At 39.1% G+C, this 22585-nt stretch overlaps 1 protein-coding gene across 9 annotated transcripts in view; it reads left to right on the top strand.

Annotated features, from left to right (window-relative positions):
* Window positions 1-22585, top strand: part of LRMDA (leucine rich melanocyte differentiation associated) — a 1152373-nt gene that overhangs the window by 844702 nt on the left and 285086 nt on the right. The window lies entirely within an intron of this gene.

Consider the following 22585-nt stretch of genomic DNA (forward strand, 5'->3'; position numbering starts at 1 on the left):
TTTTATTGGCTGGATTGGCTTGCATTTCTTTTCTTTTTTTTCTTCTTCTTCTTTTTTTTTTTTTTTTTTTGAGACAGGGTCTCACTTTGTCACCCAGGCTGGAGTGCAGTGGCGTGATCTCAGGTCACTGCAAGCTCTGCCTCCTGGGTTCATGCCATTCTCCTGCCTCAGTCTCCTGAGTAGCTGGGACTACAGGCGCCTGCCACCACGCCTGGCTAATTTTTTTTTTTTTTTTTTGCATTTTTTGGTAGAGACGGGATTTCACCATGTTAGCCAGAATGGTCTCGATCTCCTGACCTCGAGATCCACCCGCCTCGGCCTCCCAAAGTGCTGGTTAAAGGCGTGAGCCACTGCACCCAGCCGGCTTGTGTTTCAATGTTTGAACTAATCACCTGGGTCAGACACATACCTCCTACCAGGAACTGGGCTCAGGTCCATCAGAATCATATGAAAAGAAAGGTGGAAAGCACTGGTTCTTAAAAAAAAAAAATGACACCCTGGTTGTTATGAAATGAAGAGTGAATTAACATTGGACATGCAAAAATAAGAGCCTTTGACTACACTCTTGTGCTTAGGTCATAGTATCAAGGAGATAATTAGCTTTAGGCATTTCTACTTAGGTTTATTGTTATTTATACTCACTTCTCGTAAGCCTTGAAAAGCAACACACATACCTTCAATAATGAGTCTGCAAGTTGAACCTTAAATATTTGCTTTACATATTTTTTGAAAGTCATATGTGCAAAAACATTTTTATACACATACTTATAAAGATAGATAACATTTCTGCAGGATGAACCCATAATGTAAACTCGTTGATGAGCCACATGTGCACAACAGGTGGATTATGACTAAAAAACAAATTTAGAATGACATTTGAGCCATCTTGATAGGTTTATGGAGTTGTTGGAGAAGGAAAAAATATTAGTGGGGAACAAAATTGTTGGCAATAAAATTAGAAAACAAGCCTCATGCAATCTCAGCTACTTGAGAGGCTGAGGTGGGAGGATCATTGAGGTTAGGAATTCAAGGCCACCCTGGGCAACATAGCAAGACCCTGTCTCTAAAAAAATAAAAAATAAATTAGTCAGATATGGTGGTATTCACTGGTAGTCCCAACTATCCAGGAGGCAGAGGTGGGAGGATCACTTGAGCCTAGGAGTTCAAGGTATGTGCATGCCACTGTACTCCAGCCTGGACAACAACATGAGACTCCATTTCTTAAAGAAAACCGAAAGCCTTCAAATGCTTATAATCTAGAATCAGGAATCACCTGGGTTCTCAGTGACTGAAATCTTTACCACCAGTATTCACTCATACTAGCCTCATGCTCCCAACCTGCTCCACTCATGCATCTGCTTCTCATCAGCATGCTTTATTTTCTGAATGATTCTCAGTGAAAAGAACAAAGTGGGGTGATGGAAAGTACAGTCACTAGGCATTCAGGTTTAGGTTCTGGCTCTGGCACTGTGTGACGTTTACAAGTCTTTTCCCATTTCTGGGTCTCAGTCTCATCTTCTGTCAAGTGAAAGATTAAGGTAACTGATCTCAAATAACTCTCTGGCATATATGTGTTCGGCACCTGCATCTTCTCTGATTGGTCTTGGGTTATTCAACATCTTTCCTCTGCAACTTACTTGGCCCTAGGCTTGGAGAACGGGCACTAACTTCTTCCGTACAGATTCTTTCTCAAGCTTCCAAATCCATGGCCTTTAGTTCTGAGGTTCTGCTGGTCCCTGTTTTTTTCCCCAAAGTGAACCCTCTTGACAAATTCATGCTTTCCAGCAAGTTTACCAGGGGAAGTCATGCTGGCCGGGGTGACTTGTGACACTCTGTTTCCACAGCTGGCTCTGGCCTGTGCCTGATTGCTGCTGTGCCTGATTGTTGCCAGCCATTTGCCCTTTCTTAAGCCCTTGCTAACCATTTTCTTTACAGAATATACATGTTGTATGCCCTAACATAATTTTTCTCATAAGGAAATAGAATCATTTTCATAGAACTTTGCAATGTTGTTAACATTAGCATTTTGGGGAAAGTCTTCTTTGTAGTTGTTTATAATCTCATTTTCAAATTGAAAAAAAAATTCAAATGCTATCTTCAGAAGGATACGTTCCAAACATTAAATGACTGATCTTTACTTTGGAAGATACCTCTTGGGTCACCTTTTCATCTCTAGAAAGTTGATTACAAGGCAAACTTGTTTCTGATGAAGTGTTTCAATGTGCTTTATTATAATCTGGGACCACAAAAGGAATTTCCAACAAATTTTTTTTTTTTTAAAGATCATCAATTTATCTCATTCTCTCTCTTTCTTATGCTTTTGCAAAAAATGTTTATCAGTTTACAGCAATATGAAATTCAAAGAAAAATCAAAATAGAAAAAAATGGAGTTGATGTGCTATTTTAATTTGGTGATGATTCTACTGAGGCATTGTTTCCAAGCTTGCACGATGGTTGCTTTATCTTTTTTGCCTTTTAGACTCAATAAGATATTCTTCCATAGCACATTGCTCAAGCTTCTACATAACTCATCTCAGATATTTACAGTGTTTTGTCCCATTGGACTATAAGCCCAGGCAGGGATGGGAGCTTGTTCATTCTTGGATCCCTACCATCTTGCGTAGTGCTTGCTATGTAGAAAGCATGAATAGGCTCAGGTGGAAGAATGCTATGTAGGAGCAAGAATAATATGTAGGGGTAAAATGTTGAACATGCATAAATATTGAAACAAAGAAATAAATTGATTTTGGTGATAGGTGACCCTGAGAGGGATAAAAGTGTAACTCAGAGGCCCTTCTATGTTATAGTGGCAAAACCTCTGTCAACTCTGATGTCTTCTGCTACAGGTTAAAAAAGAATGGAAAGCTCTATTCAACCATCTAAAACTCTGCCTTCATAATAATGATGGATTTGCTGTCATCATAACTCATTCGTAGGTAATCTTGCAAGAGCTAAACCTTGGAACTACTGCCATTTGGAAGGGTTCCATTGACTCTAAGGGAAACCTGAGAATCTGAGTTCATTTACTTTTATTCCTCCTTTTAGCAGTAATATGTTCATTTACCTTTAATGTTGAAAGGAAGCAGGTTGAGGCCAGGCATGATGGCTCATACCTGTAATCCCAACACTTTGGGAGGCCAAGACCAGCAGATCACTTGAGGCCAGGAGTTCAAGACCAGCCTGGCCAACATAGCAAAACCCTGTCTGTACTAAAAATGCAAAAAATTAGCCAGGTGTGGTGGTACATGCCTGTAGTCCCACTTACTTGGGAGGCTGAAGCATGAGAATTGCTTGAACCCAGAAGGCAGAGGTTGCAGTGAGCTGAGATTGTACCACTATACTCCAACCTGGGTGACAGAGCAAGACTCTGTCTAAAAAAACAAAAAACAAACAAAAAGAGGAAGCAGATTGAAATAATGTGTTTTCCATTTGCAAGTGGCATGGTCATTTTAGTTGAAGGCATGTCCACTACAAGTATTTCAGTCAGCTCAACTGCTTCTCATGCTGTTTGCCCAATTTAGCACTTCAGATTTTGCTCTCTTAAATTCCAACTTTATCCCATAGGAGAGGAGCAGATTTCTATGTCTCATGTCTCATCTGTTTTAATTCTTTGGGAGAGGAGTCCTGAGTACTAAACAGAAAGGTACGCATGGAGAAATGTAAAACATATTTTCAGGCACCTTTGTGAAAGGAAAATTTAATGGGACATTATAGTACTATGGGAAATGAAGAGAGGTAAGAATCATGCCCCATGCTTAACCTTTTGGACTCATCTTTGCCAATTTCTATGTGCAGTTCAGTAAATTAAATAAGCTTTCCTTAGCCTGAAACTGTCTGTGATAATGCAGCCTTTCACTGAGGTATCACAGACAGACATGCAGTGTTCAAGACAGGGGCCTGACACCTTTCAAAAGTGAAGGAACCTGTGGCAATTTTAAACATTCCAACCATATTAATTCCAGTGACAGTTATCCTCTAAGTCATTTGAAATGGATTCTCCCTCTTCAACTTTCGAAACTTATATTTGATCCCATGACCTCTGGGGCCTGCACAGAGGCACTCTGTGTGACTGAGTGTGTGAACAGCAGGAGGCAGAAGCAGGAAATTGTTGATCCAATCCAATTTATGTCTTTCCTCATCTTTTAGCTGTTCTCTGTACCTTATTCATGTTTCTAAGGAGAAACCTTACATTTCCAAAGGAAAGGTTGAATAACGGTTTGGAGTTCTTTCTTTGAGGGCAATGTTTTTATTATTGCTCTTCCACCCAGGCTGAAAGTTGAGTGTCATCTGTCAAGCATCAGCAGCTATAGGCGCTTCACAATCAATATAGGGCTCAGTGGTTCTCATCAAGCACTATTGAGCCCTGGTTATTAGAGTTGCTTCTTTTCACGTGCTCACACTCAGTGCAGCCAAATTCTGCCTTCTCTGTCCTGGGAGCACACAGGGACCTGTGCCCTTCTCCAATAGTAGGACCATTCTCAGGAAGTGCTCCTCACTTTCCACATGGTCAGGAAGTTTTGGATGTCTGTAACAAGCACAGGGGAGGCTCGGTATGGAGCCCAGTGTTCACACTTAAGAGAGTGCTGGGGGAATGGTCACAGAAGACCCATCAGGTCCTTATGGGCTGAGTCGCAAGGTGACTGTACATTGGTTATTGGTGGGGAAGAGTCGGATCATCAGCTTTCCATGTGTGTTGGTTTGATGTTATTACTAGTCATTCACGTGTTAAAAATGACCTTATTAGTTCATGTCTAAGAAACTAATTTACAAACCAAAAGACTAACATGTTATTTCCATTTGCGTGAGGGATGATGTTCAGGAAACCACCAAACTGTTTACATTTGCATTCTAGGTACCTTCTGTCTTGGTATTAGGCTAACTGGCAAAGTAAATTAATCATCTGCAAGATTTCTAAGTGAGAATGGATGATGGCATAGCTGTTAAGGTTACAAGTCAAATAGCCTGTGTTTGGAATCCTGGCCATCACCCTTAATCTCTACATGATCTCAGACCAGTTATTTACCCTTTTTAAGCCTTGATTAACTGATCTAGAAAATGAGATACTAAGAGCACTTACCTCATAGAGTTGTTGGGAGGATTAACCAGGATAATAAAAAAATGTGTATGAAAATGCTTGGCATATAATAAGTACACAATAAATATTCACACTAGTATTAGTAGTATAATAATAATCATCTTTTTTGTAATAAAGGTAATTGGATATGTTCCTAGGCCATTTCATCCTATAATGTTAGAATCTGGAGATTTACACCTGCTTCTCCATAGAATACTCCTTTGCAAAGACAGGATTACCTGTTAGCTGCTAGAGGAAGACTGATAATTTCTTATTTGCCAGCTCTTCTTTCTCTAGATCCTGTGTTGCTTTTTTGTGTTTATGAATACGTATTTAACTACTATTTATAGAACATTTGCTATATGCAGTAATATTGTACTCTTCATCATATTATCTATTTTAGTTCTCACAATACCTGTTTGAGGAAAGAGTCATTATCTCAATTTTTTGAATAGGAAACTAAGTACAGGGAAGTAAGAAAAGTGAGGAGGTAGAACAGCTGGGGCTTCAGCTTAGGTCTGACTACTAAATTCCATGTCCATGACACTAGGTTATCTTGCCTCTTTATTTATAACTCAGTATATTAGACCTTGGGTTAAGTAGATTATTACTATTTTATATTTATTACAAAGTGGCATTTTTGATGAGTTTTGAGAAATGCCCTAGTAGATTTACATAAATTGAATGGATGACAATTTGAAACTTAATTTCAAAAATTCACAGGTTAGAATTTAAAAACTAGACTTCTAACAGGAGATGAGTTTGTTTTGATTCCGGAGAACATTCAATCTCTGGGTGATGATCCAATTAATACAGGCTGGAGTTTCCCAGATAGCTCTTATGGGAAAATGATACAGGAGGGACACATTATCAAGAGTGCTGATAAATTCAAATTGTAACTAACCTCCCTTAGATAGACCCAAGATAGTCATGCCTCCTTCTATAGGGACTCTTTGGGGCATGATAGACCAGATGCCATGATAAAGAATGGCATTCCCATAGTTGAGATGAATTTCCACAGGTCACCATATGCAACTTCCTTTCTTGGCAAGAATATCCTTAACTTTATGCACATATTTTTTTAAACAGCTATTTTGAGGTATAATTCACGTACTATATCACTTACCCATTTAAATTATATAATTCAATGATTTTTGACATATTACACTATAACTTTTAAAATTGTGGTAAAAATATATGTAAAAAACTTACCATTTAAACTTGTAAGCATACAATTCAGTGGCATTAATGATATTCAAAGTATTGTACGACCACACAACTATTTATTTACAAACCCCTTTTTATCACTCCAATAGAAACTCTGTAATTATTAAGCAATAACCCCCTCTTTCTCCACTTTCCAGCCCTGGTAACCTCTATTCTATTTCTGCCTCTATGAATTTGCCTATCTGCTTCATGTAAGTGGAATCATGCAATATCTGTCCTTTTATGTCTAGCTTATAGACATAAACCTTGAAAACAAAGTTTATCCATGTGGAAGCATGTTTCAGAAATACATTCTTTTTGATGGCCGAATAATATTCCATTGTAAACATAATATTCTGGAATGAAGATGTGGATTCCATCTATAGCTGTCAATCTTGTGAGTACAATCACCATTTTTGTGTGAAATGTCTCATTTGACACAACTGACTTGGAAAACATGTTGAGGATATTTCTAGAATGGTACCCAGTCTATTGGCCCCTGTATTATTATTTACTCGGTGTTTTTCTTGCAATCAGTTCACTTTTAAAATGTCTTAAATACTTATCTTATTTTGTTCTAATTAATGTTCATGAAGTCCCTAGGTTACATAATATTGCATATTGCTATTAAAATGATTTACATATATTTGTTCTGTATACCTCCTAAAATGTATCTTCTACCTCAGCCACATATAGGCTGTCAATCACTTCTCTAATTCCTAAACTTGAGGGGTAGGCTTTGTGTCAGTATATGCTAGAGTGCCAAATTCCCTATGGAACAGAAATGAAGAGGAGAGGAATTGTAACAAATATAACCTGGTGTGAAGGCCAAAGTTAATGCTAACCCAACCCCTAACCCTGGGAGTCAATTAGTAGGTTCAGGTCTGGGCCAAATCTGCTTCTAATCAGCTGTGTGATCTTGACACATAGTCCTCTGTGCCTTAGTTTCCTCTCTGTCTTAAGCAGGTTGAGGTAGATCATCTCCTCCTGTTTCTCATTCCTGGATGTCCTGCTTCTCTCCCACATTCAGGAATGACAGGGCTAGTGCGTGCTTCTGCACTTGCCCTCCATGGGGCTGTACTGGAGCGATTTCCATTTCTTTGGCTTTATGGTATTTACATCTCTCTCCTTTCACTTCCCTCACCCCTAATATATTAGATCAGACTCGATCTGATGTAACTCTTAATGATTTCCTTTTTAAGGAGAACATTAGAAGAGCTTGCATCAAGGACATCACTTACCTTCATTTAGAACTATGGGCATCTGCGCTGTGTCCATTTCTTGCAGCGATAAAATGGTAGTAAATCAGAAAAAAATGCCATGCCCTTCAGAACCTCGAGAATGAGCTCTGGAGCATTCTGCTTACAGGGATGTAGGCTTGTCAGTGAGTAAATCAGCTCTGTCCTTACGCCCCCATTGCATCAGGGAAATCTCTGACTAGGTGGGATGGGTTTGACATGTCAGTCAATCTCTCTCTACCCCCATTTGAGGTTGAGAGTGTATCTCTCCCTTGTTTTCTCCCAGCATGTTTAGTGAGCTTATTGACCCCCTAGGTTTTATTGCCAGCCACAGCTTAGTCCTTGTCAGAGAGATTATTATATGAACCCTGGGTGACTTCTGACTGCAGAAGGGCCCTGGATTTACATTTTTGCATTCCAAAGTCAGGAATATAAATGACTAATGGAACACTGGGCCACCGAATATTTATATATCTATTTTGAAATTTACATTTCTCCCTTTCTTATGATGGGGTTTGCTGCTCCCAGGGTCGTAGTTGATGGGCCAGTAGCATCCGTGGTGACATAAAGCAATCATCCGGGGAGAGTGCTTCCCAGCCCCAGTGGCGCACAGTGATGTGCTGCAGGTTATTATGCCAGCAATTCAGCAGTAATCGAACCCCCCATCTCCCTGGCCCTATCCCTGCTTCCCTTTTATGATGTCCAATAAATTTTACATGCTCCAATTTGCCTCATCCACCACCCTAATACTGTTTGAATTAAGAATCTCTTCCATAGCTTTCAACAATGGAAACTTTGCTTTCTCCAAAATTATTTATAAAGACCACTCGTGACTGTGCCAGAAAGGAGGCTGGACTGTGCACATTTGCTGGTCCATATAGAAGATGGGGTTGCCCAGTTATTGAACTTGCCGACTACATGATATATTGAGATGGAAGAGGATGTCTATAGATACACACTAAGTTGTTTTGAATGAAAAAACTGTGTTAAATTAGGAATTTTTTAAAAAGTAGAGCATCCATTTGAAAGTTCTCTGGTCCCTGATACTTTTCATGATATATAGTAAATTTAATCATAGCAGTAACAACAATAATAGCAACACTACTTAAGCATTTACTACTGGCTGAGTTATTCTAAGCCCTTTGATGCATTTTAAAATTCCAACAGTCCCATGAGATTAAGCCTTTTCATAAACCTGCTTATAAAGGTGGAAATTGGTTCAGAGAGGTTAAGTTCCTCAAGATTACATGGCTAGTAAGCAACAGGGCTAGGACTAGATGTTGTGTTGTCTGATACCTGTGTTTTTTATTTTTTTTCGAGACAGAGTCTCACTCTGTTGCCCAGGCTGGAGTGCAGTGGCGGGATCTCATCTCACTGCAAGCTCCACCTCCTGGGTTCACGCCATTCTCCTGCCTCAGCCTCCTGAGTAGCTGGGACTACAAGTGCCCGCCACCACGCCTGGCTAATTTTTTTGTATTTTTTTAGTAGAGACGGGGTTTCACCGTGTTGGCCAGGATGGTCTCGATCTCCTGACCTCGTGATCCAGCCACCTTGGCCTCCCAAAGTGCTGGGATTACAGGTGTGAGCCACCGCGCCTGGCCCAATACCTGTTTTTAACATTACCTAGTAACACCATGTGGTATAGGCAGGAAGCAGAGATCTTGAGATGAATGTTAGTAAATTTCTCATTCACTCAAGCCACTCACCTTTTCTCATTCTCTCAAGCCACTCCCCTTTTTGTTCCCCGTCAGTATTTACAAAGCATCTACTCCGTGCACACCCTGTTCTGAACACTGGATATCAATACAGCAGTGAAGATGGCCCACAGTCCCTACTCTTGTGGAGTTAATATTTTAATTAGTCAGACAATAGACAAGTAAAGAAATAAACCATGCACTTTCTAACATTGACTGGTGCCTCAAAGAAAATGCATGAGAGCAACACAATGGAAAGTGTCCAGTTGGGGAGGGGAGCTATTTTCACTAGGATGCCAACAAAGGCTTCCCTGAAGACAGGGCATTTGAGCTGAGACCTAAATGATGAAGATGGCTGGGAGCTGGTGTATAGAGCATAGGGTTCAGCTAGAGGAAAGGCAACTGTAAAGACCCAAGTCAGGAATCAGTGTCTTGTGTTGGAAAGCCAGGAGGAAGACCAGAGTGGCTGAAGCATTATTAGCTGTGGAGAGTAGATTATGAAGTCAAGAGATTGGCAGACCTCAGGGCGTGCAGGGCAGTGCAGGAGTGTGGATGCCATGGTGTTTTCAGTTCTTTCAATCAATATTTTACTGCCTGCAGCCCATTTTCTTTTACAGCCTGTCTTCTTTTCCTTCTGCTTTGACTCGAATCTTACCTCATAATGGGCATTTTAATCCTCTCTGTGATGCAATCCAATGCTTCTTGCTGGGCACCTTGCTTTGTTCCAGCTCAGGGCAGCATTTAAAAAGAACAGAGGAAGTCTCCAGCTGAGAGGGGCTCAGGAAGGAGTGCAGGTTGCAATCTAAGAGCTCTAATTAAATCAATGCCATGCACATCCTGTCCACAAAGCTGGGGGCAATTGAATGCTCTTTACTGACGCCATGATATATACTTAAGAGCTGTGTGACTTCACAGAAGCAATTAAATTGGCCCGTTTAATCAGCGGGAAGGCCACCATCAATAACAATTATTATTTTTATTGATTTGATAAGTGCACAATAGAAATAATCACAGAGAATAGCTATCTCTTTCCCCCTCTCCTTTGCCTAAATGCTAAACCCTAGGCTACCCAGGCCAAATCTAAAGTGACCTCTTGAACAATTTTACTACAGATCCATATGTAATCAAGAATTCCTAGCTTGACTAGGCGACTCATGCCTCTAATCCCAGCACTTGGAAAGGCCGAGGTGGGTGAACTGCATGAACTCAGGAGTTCGAGGCCAGCCTGAGCAACATAGCAAAACCCCATTTCTACAAAAAGTACGAAAATTAGCTGGGTGTGGTGGCATGCACCTGTAATCCCAGCTACTTGGGAGGCTGAGATGGGAGGATCCCTTGAGCCTGGGAGGTGGAGGTTGCAGTAAGTCAAGATCATGCCACTGCACTGCAGCCTGGGCAGCAGAATGAGACCATGTTTTGGAAAAAAAGAATTCCTACCTTATAAAATTTCCATGCTAAAAAAAATAATCCATGCTTTTTCGTTGAAACAAAACTTTTCAACTTTCCAGTCCTTTGATTGGTAACAGAGGAATACTCCCTATGGCAAATAATTAAATCTGCATTTTCTCTTTCAGTTGCATCCATCTTGTTTATTGTTTTCCTATAACTCAAACTATGATCTCATTTTGGCCAGAAATGTAGGTTCAGTGACAGAAAACAGGCCTGGACATTGCCTAGCTGTGGATATATACATGATTATGTGGCTGTTACAGAACCTAAAAACAAGGAAGATCTAAGTGCCATTATAAGAAGCTGCTTTTACCCCAAGACTTTTATTATCTTTCTCCGTCTCACTGATAGTTTGGCATCTTTACATATGTAGTTCCAAAAATCCGAATTACTTCCACTTGCCTTCTTGCTAATTAATTCCATATACTTGTGACCAAGGAAGAGAAGCAGACTCAAAGTATACCACAATTGGAGTCCAGTCTTAGGGAATGAAAGAGTGAACCTTGATTCAGGGAGAAAGAAGGGGCCCTGATTTATGTGTGCAGTCACCCAGTAAGAAAAGCTAAAATGTTTATGGGCTACATCCCTCTCCACTATCCCACTGTGAGAGATCCATAAAGGAATAGGGAGGGATTGTTGGTCTTCCATGGTACTTCTCCTGGAGGATAGCATATCGTTATTCCCACCTGACTTCATGAAAGGTAAAGGTCTCAGGAATCTTGAATGATAATCACAGAGATGCCCCCATCCCACCATTCACCTTGGATTTTTGGCCAGATTGCCTTCTCTGGGGGAAGAAGGTTATAATCTATTGATATATGGACACATTGGTAAACTAAATTTAAATCCTCCTCAATGGACTTGGTGCCATGTGGGACTTGTATGGGGCATTGCTCTCACAGTTCTCATTCAAGAGCTGCTTTGTTTCTAGATAGTTCTACAGCTCTTCAATAGAACCTGAGATCCACGGTCTGTGAGGAGAAACAGTGACCCGGGTGGTATCAGATGTTTTTATATGTACCCATGAATGACTTCCCACATCACAAAGGTTTGGGAAATGTATTAAATTCAGTTTACCTTTTATGCATTAACAAGATACATTAACATGAGGGCTTTGAGCTTCTATAATAATATCTCAGCATTTTCCAAACAGACTCAGTCAAGGAACCCTTTGTCAGAGCAGGCCTATTCCCCAGAATATACATTGGAAAAGCTGGTCTGGAGGCCTATATTAGTCTGTTCTCACATTGCTATAAAGATGCTACCCGAGTCTGGGTAATTTATAAAGAAAGGAGGTTTAATTGACTCACAATTCCACATGGCTGGGGAGGCCTCAGGAAACTTACAGTCATGGTGGAAGGCAAAGGAGAAGCAAGGCACAACTTACGTGGCAGGGAGAGAGAGCAAAGGGGGAACTGCCAAAAACTTCTAAAGCCATTAACTCTCGTGAGAACTCACTATCACGAGAACAGCATGGAGGAACCTGCCACCATGATCCAATCACCACCCACCAGGTCCCTCTTTCAACATGTGGGGATTACAATTCAAGATGAGATTTAGGTGGGGACACAGAGCCAAACCATATCAAGGACTAACCACTTATTTTTTTTTTCCTGTAGGCTTGCATATATACCTATACATGGGGTGAGCATCCTCTCACTTAGGGCAAAATTTTTAGTGAGGAATTCTATGACAGTGCTACATAGATTGTATATAAGATATCCCTGTTCCCAAATGTAAATATCTCTACATGTTTACTTTCTAGACCAAAACTTTTTTATCTGGCTTCATGGAAAGAGGTAGTCTTTTGGGCTAGGATGTACCATTAGATCTAAAAACTGTGCAACCTTGGATTCCTTTTGTTGAATTTTGTGTAAATATTTAGGGTATTTACACTTTGAAAACCAATGGCTTTAAAGTTTAAAAACTGATATTTAACTGACTTTTATACTTACTAATACCACATTATAGATGCTAAGGAATCATTGTAACCACCAGACACCAACAATTTGATTCAGAGTTTGTTAAAATCATGTTACCTTTATTATTATTTTAAAATAGTATGATATCTAATCTGTTCATTGCTTGTGTGTAACTTTCCTAAACTTTGCCGTATCTCCATATAACTTGTACTATTATATACCCAATATGTGTGACAGGGTTCCCTGATGGCACTCTCCAAAGAAATACACATGTGGGCATAAAGTAACAGTGCCTAAATTCTGTCCAGAAATGTTCTGAAATGGGACACAGGGTTGAGGTGACATGTAGTTCCCTCTCCAGAGGCAGGGAGGTGGAGGTAGTCTCCTGTGTCCTCCAGTATGTTCCCCATCTAGTATCCCTGGATCAGGTGAATGAAAAGGGCACTAACTAATGGGGATATTACAGGATGAGGTCAAATGATCCATGTAGATTTCATACCAGAGTACCTGCCATATAGGAAACATTCAAGAACTTCTATTGTTGTCATGGTTTTATTGTCTTCAAATATCTTTATTTTCTTTTATGGATTTTTACGTACTACCTTTTTTTAGACAAACCAGAGTTTAATTTTTTTTTAAACACAGCAGGATATACATTTCTAAACATTTGAAGATATTTGAAGGTATTTGTCATCATCACTTGGTATCCCAGGTATCCCAACCATTCCATCTTAATAATATCTGAGTCATTCATAGTATATCCTAAACTGTTTCAGGATCACCAGTTTCAAATATTGGAATAAGTTATTAAACAAGTCTTTTATGAAGATCTTAAAGTACATCAGGAAGAGAAATGTATTTGCCCATATTTCCTCCATTTAGTTAATCCCATCTAAACTTGCTGCGTATAAATTGGAAGAATTAAATAAATGAGTTGCGAAAATGGTGTTTTTACCATAAAATTAGATATGGATCATCTGGTTATAATGGGCCTGAGGCACAATCTGTGCATATTCATTTGAAAACCAACTGGGATGTTTTTAAAGTGAGCAGGTCAATAAGAATACAATGATTTCTGTAGACTGGTAATGCATGGCCAGGCATTAAAAGTGGATATTATATGCATCTGTGTGTGTCTTGGAAAAGTCAAGTAGAACTTGATTTGGGTAAAACCCAAATGTGTCTATGTTCTTTCTAGTCAGTTAGTTATTTTGTTTAGTTAGAATATAGTACCACTAAGGTAAAGGTTACATATTTTATTCTTGTGAGAGCTTCTTTGCTATGTATCGGGGCAAAAAAAAAGAATGATGGAACACCCCTACTTTTTATACAAATTAGATCAACAATCACTGTAATGGTAGAAAAAGAGAGTATATGTGTTTTGATATTGGAGCAGTTTTTTTAGAAAATCATATATGTCAATTTTAGTCAGGATCAGTCACTGCTTTTCTGCTCTGAAGGATGAAGATCACAACTTTCCCTACCATTCCCCTACCTCTCAATTTTTGTTAGTTACATTGTTATCATTATATTGTAAATGACAATTGCATTCTCCTCTATAACAATGCTTTCCATAGTTGTTTAGTATTGGCTCCATATTTAAGTGAACTCAGATCTCAGTGGAAGTTCTTTGGATGATAGCTCTCCATTCCTGAGTTCTTACTCCAACCCTAATTGGCTGGGCTTTCTTCTATCTTTTTCAGAAAGGGCTCATGAGTCCTGATTTTCTCAAGTTCCATGCTTGTTATATTTGAATGACATTTTAGTTGGGTATAATAGTTTTAGGCTATATACAATTTACATGTATAGAGAAATATTTCTTCATTGCTTCCTTGTATTGAATGTGAATTCTGGATAAGTATGAGGTCAGACTGACTTTTCTTCCTTGTAGTAGATTCTTTTTTCTTCCATCCACTTGTGTAGAGATTTTTATTCCCTTGAATTTTAGTAACTTAATTAAGATTTATCTAATTGTTCTTCATTCTTTGTATCAGTTTTTTAACTTGCTAAGCTCTTTTGAACTATATTTTTTTCTTCATTTTAGGGACTTTTTTAAGTATATGTTTGAATATATTTTCTGTCATATTAATTGTACACATACAAATGTTACTGTCTTTATTTCCTATGAGTCTTAAATGATCTAATTATTTTATTTTATTTTTCATATGCATTCACTGTGATTACGTCAAACTGTTGCTCTGTCAGTAATTTGATTTTTAGTGTGACCCCTCTGCTCTTTGATCTTTCCAAATTGCTTTTTAGTTCTGAACCATATTGTTTTGGTCTTTGTTTCTTTAGGTCTTCTTTTTAAATCCATTAAATTGCGTGTGTGATGGATTTTTGTGTTTATCATATTTGTAATTGACTGAGCTTCTTGGATATATGAAAAAATTTTGCAGTAGATTTGGTGAGTTTTTGCACAGTATTTCTTTACTTTGCCTTCATAATCTCTTCTTCTTCTCCTTATATTACTCCACATACATATATGTTAGATCTTTTCATATTGTTCCACAGGTCCTTGAGGCTCTGTTCATTATCATTTTTTCCCTATTTTCCAGGTTGGATAGTTTATTGTTTTGTATCTTCAAGTTCACTAAATCTTTCCTCTATTATCTTCATTCTGTTATTGAGACAATCTAGTGAATCAATCTTTCTTTTTTCTCTTTCTATTTGTGTCTTTCTGTCTTTCTGTTGTTGTTGAGAATGGGTCTCCTGTCACCCAGGCTGGAGAGCAGTGATGCAATCGCAGCTAACTGTAGCCTTGAACTCTTGGGCTCAAGGATCCTCCTGCCTCCCTAGTAGCTGGGGCTACAAGCATGTGCCACTATGTCCAGCTAATTTTTTTTTTTCTTTTTGCAGTGATGCGGTCTTGCTCTGTTGTCCAGAATGGTCTCAAACTCCCACTTTGGCCTCTCAAAGTGTTGGGATTACAAGCATGAGCCACTGCACCTGGCCTCTAGTGAATTTTTTGCTTCACATGCTGCATTTTTCAGATCTAAAATTTCTAAGTTTTTTATAGTTTTTGTATCTTTCCTGAGAGCTTCTACTTTTCTACTAATTTAAAGCAAGCTCAGCTTTATCTCATGGACTATGCAGCTATAATAGGTGGTTTCATGCCTTTATTTGCTAATTCCAACATCTGAGCCATATATGTGGATTTTGTTTTTACACAAATGTGACCAACACTTATTTGTATATTTAGTAATTTTTGGCTTGTATCCTGGGCATTTTGAACATTATGTGGTTCAATATTGGATTATATTATAACCCTGTGAAGAATATTAATATTTGCTTTTTTGTTTTATGAAGAATTAGCCTCATTTCTGTCTTGCCTTTTGCGGGTTCCAGTCTTGGTTCAGTTTTCAAAGCCTTTGACATCCTCCTCTTGATCTGTCTGTGCCTGTACACTCAAGAGTTAGTATGAAACCTGGATGGTGGTTTACAATCCTCATTCCATTCTCAGAGCCCTTGCTAAGCTGCTTTGGATATGTCCCGCACATCCAAATGCACAGCTCAGAGATGAGCTGGGAACTTGTGTAGTTTCATATATAGAATTAGAGTATCCCCTTCTCCAACTCCCTCACTCTGGGATTCCCTCCACACCTTCCAGTCCTTAAGGGCTGTTTTTCACAGCTCTTCAGCTGAGAAATTTGAAATAGAAATAAAAAGTAGAGTTTTAGATTTCCACAGTACTCCTGTGTCAGACGACTGTGATTGGGGCCTGCATTTGGGGAAAAACCACATTAAAAAAAAGAACAATAAACCCAGAAATTCACCTCTTGGTGGGTAGCTTCTCCATAAGCCACTGGCTTTTGTTTTGCTTTTCCCCGTCCTCAGCATCCTTGTATTTTGTACAGTGTTTATTTGTATCAGTGGAAGAGATAGGAGGTAGTAGGCTTACCCTCTCATGCAAGAGGCAGACTCTTATTCAATTAAATTGTATTCAGCTGAGCCCCTCTTTTATTAAAGTCTTGTTCTTATTAAGTTGTTTTATGGCATAAAGCTATTTGGATTTTTTTTTTTTTTTTCTGGTGTTCCTTTAGTTGTTGGGTCCTTTTTGTGTCTTTTGCGTGATGTGCTTCTGTCCTCCTTTTCCTGGTTTTGTTGTTGGTCTGAATTTTTTGCTGTGCTGTTTGTTTTCTCTCTGATCATGTTTGAGTAACTCTGAAATATACAGTGTGAATGGCTTCTGAATTATCTTCCCACCTCTCATAATATGAGCTTCTTTTACCCTCAAAGTTGCAGTTCGAGAAGTAAGTATTTCATGTTTTGTCCATGTTCTGTAGCTTGAGAAAATGGGGTAGGGAGGAGAATAGTTCAACTGAGAAGGGATGTGATCTTTATTAGAATAGCCAGACTTAATTCTCTCATCTGATATTCTGTTAAACCTTCATTAGGGTTTACTTTTGGGCTTTGGATCATTTCTCTAATTCACTGGGTCGTCATGGAATTTTCATGCCCATTAGAGGGTGTACCCAATTGTTAGTTTTCTGTGTTTCATTTGCTTTTCCCAGTGGTTACTTAATCCATTACTCAGTCAGAAGAAGGAGAAGAGAAGAATGCCTATATAAAGTTTGCTCCTTTCTAGATTTGGATGCATTAATGAGAATGTTTAGGATTTTGCAGATTCCCTGTATAATTTCTGGCACTGTCTGGGATGAGCTGTACTATCCCTCTAGTTAACCCTAGAGTCTTCTTTCTCCTTCATTGAATTCCAGTTTCTAAATCGGTGCTCATGTGGTTACCCAACTCAAAATAGATAGCTTTTCTCAAATCATGAAAATGTATCCCTGAAAAGTGAAGCGTTCCTCGGCAGGTTTGGTTATTACTGAATTTTCCATAAGAAATTCTTTAAAAATATAATGAGATAAAGACTATGAAAGTGCTTTATAAACTATAAAGTGCTCAACGCATGTGAGACTGTGATATTATCATTGCTCACATCCCCTACGCTGCTAATCGTCAGCGGATCAGCCAGGGAGGCAGGCGTTCCTTGCTGCTGCTTTGTTCTACCGTCTTATCCTGACCTTGACACTCCGGCAGCAGTGACCCTCAACAAGATACCCTGACAGTTAGTGGTGTCTCACCCACACCATTACCTGCCTTTGTTAGTAGCACTCAGACAGCATATAGGTAATTCCCCACGTTTCTTGTTCATTGTCTCTGTTATAAAACATTTTCTTTTACAGAAATCCAGAATCTAATTTCACAAAAGCTCTGCTATGGAACCTCCTCAGGCCTCTCCCCTCCTCCTGAAAGACAGTAGTGTGTGTTTCCTATTTGAACTCATGAGCTAATTGAATTTTATTGAAAAATTATTTTACTCTGCCCAATATCTTTAAATAGTGTTTTAGTGCTATGATTAGATACACTCTCAAAAACTATTGTTGCTGGGTAGAGAGAAGCTTTGAGGAAGAATGAAATAAGCAAGCATGATGGAGTTGGATGGGTTAGAACAAGTTTGTTTTTGTTATGTGGATATGCTTTTTATATCCACATTTATTTTGTTTCCTTGTCTGAAATGCAAGGTCCTTGAGGATAGGAATAATGACTGACTCAGACGGTTCTGGAAAAATGGAGTATGATGGAGGACATGAGTAATACCTATAATATTATAAATGAGAGAAATAAAATGATAAGGAATTGCTGACCAAATACAGTAACACTAAATTGCAGTGATTAAGAGCATGAACTTAAGAGTTTGACCAATTATAGCTGTATGACCTTGGACAAGTTACTTAACCTTTCTAGGTCACATCTGTGATTTGGAGATAATAAGAATATTTGCTTCCTAAGGCTGTTGATAATGAATGTAAAGTGTTTATAGCAGTGCCTGGAACATAATACAGGCAAAAATGTTATCTGTTATCATTATCATCATCATCATCATTGTTTTATAAATTCTCCTTGAAGTTTCACAAGGCAAGTACAGGACAAATGAAAAGAAATAAAGTTTATACAGCATGGGGTAAGAATATGAGATTTACTATGCCAAAAGTGGTATAGATAGGCTAAGGATTAAAAACTAATAACAAATGCTGCTGCTTTTTTTTTTTTTTTTTTTTGAGATGGAGTTTTGCTCTTGTTGCCCAGGCTGCAGTGCAATGGCGTGATCTCAGCTTACTGCAACCTCTGCCTTCCGGGTTCAAGTGATTCTCCTGCCTCAGTTTCCTGAGTAGCTGGGATTACAGGTCCCCACCACCATGCCCAGCTAATTTTTTGTATTTTTAATAGAGATGGGGTTTCACCATGTTGGCCAGGCTGGTCTTGAACTCCTGATCTCAGAACAAATGCTTCTTATGGGCATTGTTTTAAAATGTTACATGTGTTGTCTAATGTAACACTCATAACACTATGAGGTAACCCCATTTTATAGACAAGGAGACTGAGGCACTGAGAAATTAAGTAACCAGCCTAAATTCCCATAACTAAGAAAGGGTTGAGCCAAGCTTTGAATCCAATCAACCTCTGCATTTAATGCTTATTTGTGAGGAGTGTGTGTGACAGAAAGGATCCAGAGTAGATTATTGGTGAAATTAGATGTTTGGGCAATATCTTCACATTTAAGATCATTGTCAAGGAAAAAATTTTGAAATGTATTTTGTCATCAGAAATAATCCAGGGACACGTAGAGCCAAGACCTGAGCCAGAGAAGAGGTATTTATACTTTGATTCAAGGAACATGAAATTAACCAGGAAAAAATGAAGAGCAATTTAATCCTTAGCCTGTATAGGATTAACCGTGTTGGGTTTGGTGGATGTGATGGAAAGAATCAAGGGCAGGTATTGAGGACAACTAGGTATGATTCTCTTTTTGCCATCTTCTATTTTAGTGACCTTGAGCAAGCAGGTTCAGCTTGGGGTGGGGGATTTGGTATCCACAGTAGCAGAGTGAAGAATTATATGGAATCATTTGTTTGTACCTTTCAGATTCTAAAACACAAACGTTTTTGCATTGTCTACGCTGATACTGAAAATTATTGAAACCTTTGATTTAACATTTATATTCTATCTTATTTTGTATTTTGGAAATTGATCATTCATTTACTCAGCCCCTGTTTGTTTGGAGTATACTTTGAGCTCACTGTGTGACTTGTTTCCTTAATTAAAATTAGTCTGGGAGAGAATGCATTTGACTCCTGGAATTCTCAGAATTCTAGCAAAGTGCCCTAAACATAATAAGCACACATCAGCACTGTTCGTATTGATTATCATGGTACAGTAGTGTATCAATGCCACCTGAAGTTGAGTGCTACAAATATGAGAAAACCTCCATAAAATCAGCCCTCAATAACTTTTCTGGAGAATGTGCCTTAAAAAAAAGGTATTGGGCTGTGTGCTGAGAAAACTATAAATATGAGTAAAATGATCCCTGCCTTCAAGAAGCTTACCAACAAGGGCACAAGCAACCATTGTAGAATTGCTTCTGGCCTTACTCATATACAGACTAAGGATTAAAAAATAATAATCCCAGGGATGCGAAGTCCAACTCTCCACATACATTGAGTCCCCATTTCAACAGCCCACCAAATAGTTGTCTGGCATCTTCTTGAACACTCCAGTGGCTGTGAACTCACAACTACTCATTCTGCTCGAGGTAGCATGACAGGCTCTCCATTTTTGTGTAGGAGGAAGTGTTTTGCTGAAGAGCAAAGGTCTTTTCTAGGCTGAGGAAAAGCCAAGGAGGTTATCTTGGAGATAAGAATCTGGAAAGTGGAGGTATATGGGAACAGACCTCAGAGATCCTTTGTTGGAGCAAAGTTACAGAAGTACAAAAGCCAAGGCACGTGGTAGGAACGTTACATAGTCTAGCTTGGTCATTTGGCAGTGACAGATTGAGAGTAGGGAACAGTGAAATTGTTAAAGATAGACTGGGATTATTATTTGGAGGACCTTGAGTGCCCTCTACTTTTGGGGTATATAACGGCCCTCTTGAAAACCCTAATTCTATATCCAATAGGTGGCTCATTGAGTAAACCACTGTTAGCAGTCAGATCTGATGTGTGCCTCAAATCCACATCCTTTATACTCGCCTAGACAACTGCCATTCCCCCAACCCCCCATCATCCATGAATTTTCTTCAGTTCAAAGAGACATGGTTAGAGCAGGAATTATGAAAAGGGCCCTCTGCCGGCCTTATTTCCATGTAGATCTATTTTATATGCATAATAACCCTAAGGGGAAGCTGTGTCAATCTGCCTTACCTGACAGACCCCTAAATCCTCCCAATGCTGCCTCTACTATTGGACATGTGCCAAGTGGCTTACAACCTCAAAGAGAGGAAGCATCCTGATTTTTTGTGTGTAGGAAGGTGGGGGGCAGTGATAAACAGGTCTTGGCCTGTTATTGTCTTCCGCCATGATAATGAACCCATCACTAGCACAGGAATTTAATGCAATGATTTTTCCAAGAACCATCCAGCCCCATTGCAGCCCTGCCTGAAAATGTAAATACACCCTTTCTGGGGACAGATTTGCATTTTTTGGTGAAAGAAATGCATATATATGGGAAAGATGCCTCTGTAATTATAGAAAGTTTATTTCTGTCCCCAGATGTCAGCAATCAAATTCCACATAAATATATTTTGTGTAAATCTGTCGGCAGCTGGTCTCCATTCAGGTTTTTGGAGATATTAGCCTGTCTTTGAGTTTATGACAAAGTTAAAAATTATTCATTAAACTGACCTGCAGTATATTCAGTAACTGGAAAATTGCCTTGCAGTTCTATTTGGTTTGTAGATGTGATCACAAGTAAATTTTTAACTTAATTAATTGGCCGTTTCTGTTGACAAGAAATTTATGTGGTAATAATTTGCTCGAAATAGATGCCGACTGTAGGAAATGAGATATCCATCATAGGCTTGTGTTCCACCAGCTGCACAGTGGCTATTATGAAAGTATTTCAGCCTGCGTCGACCCCAGTGTTTGTGCAGTCAAGATTATATATACCCACGATCCATAGCCTGCCAGAGAGGCGCTGGTGGAGGTCTATGATAACAAAGACTTTGTGATTTATGGCTTGCTGTGAAAGCAGAGCTTGATGAGATTAAACAATTTCATAGCACAAGTGTTTCTCAAGACCTGATTTGTAGTTGCAAGCTGATGGTAAATCACATTTATATATCTGCAAGCGTGCTCAGCAGAGGACTGCAATTACAGTTTAAGACAGCTACTTTTTATTTAATTTTTATCCTGGTTTTGTCTCTTTTATATCCCCTTCGTCTGCAAACCATTCACCTTCACAAGTCCTTTCCTGGTTAGAAGGCCAAAGATTGAAGTCAATGATGTTCTTCGTGTCTTTGTGCCAGCTTCAGAGGGGGGTCGGACAGATATGAGAGCCATGCAGACTGGTTCAAACTGGCTTTGACTGGTGTGAGCTCTTTGTTCAATTTCATGTCCAAACAGAAGTCTGTTTGCTGTTTTCCCTTGGCGTGCTGCTGATACTTACAAACTTCTTGGCATACAGATGGAGAAAGAGGGGTCTTCATCATCCTGGGATATAGGGAACTGTGGAGCACATAATGGAAAAGGGAGATGAGAATTAAATTCACTTCAGAACCTCAACTTCAAGGTTGCAGCATATCTTAGGGGAGTACAGCTAGCTCCCCTTTAATGGGAAATGTGAAATTGTGTTTCCCCACAGATCTGGGAGGAATAAACTCTGCAGTGAGTTTATTTAACCAGTTTATTGATTATCTACTGTGGCCACATCTCTTCACTACGTACTAGTACAGCAGTCTTTGCCCTCAGGCAGTTTGTAATCTATATATGGTGCTAAAACATAAAAATAAGACTGGAAGCAGCAAGACCAGTGATAGCCTTACACGAGTGTTTCACATGTTGTTATAGGTAAGAAGGAAAGGGAGAGAGAGATCTTCCCACTAGGAAAGCATGAAGGAGCATGAATGAGACAAGTGCTTGAGGGACAGATCAGATTTCAAGTAAGGGGAAGAGGAAGTTCTGGAACTTTCAGTGATCTGTACTGAAGGAGACCTGTAAAATA

This window comes from Papio anubis, chromosome 11 (assembly GCF_008728515.1).
Source record: "Papio anubis isolate 15944 chromosome 11, Panubis1.0, whole genome shotgun sequence".
Taxonomy (NCBI): domain Eukaryota; kingdom Metazoa; phylum Chordata; class Mammalia; order Primates; family Cercopithecidae; genus Papio; species Papio anubis.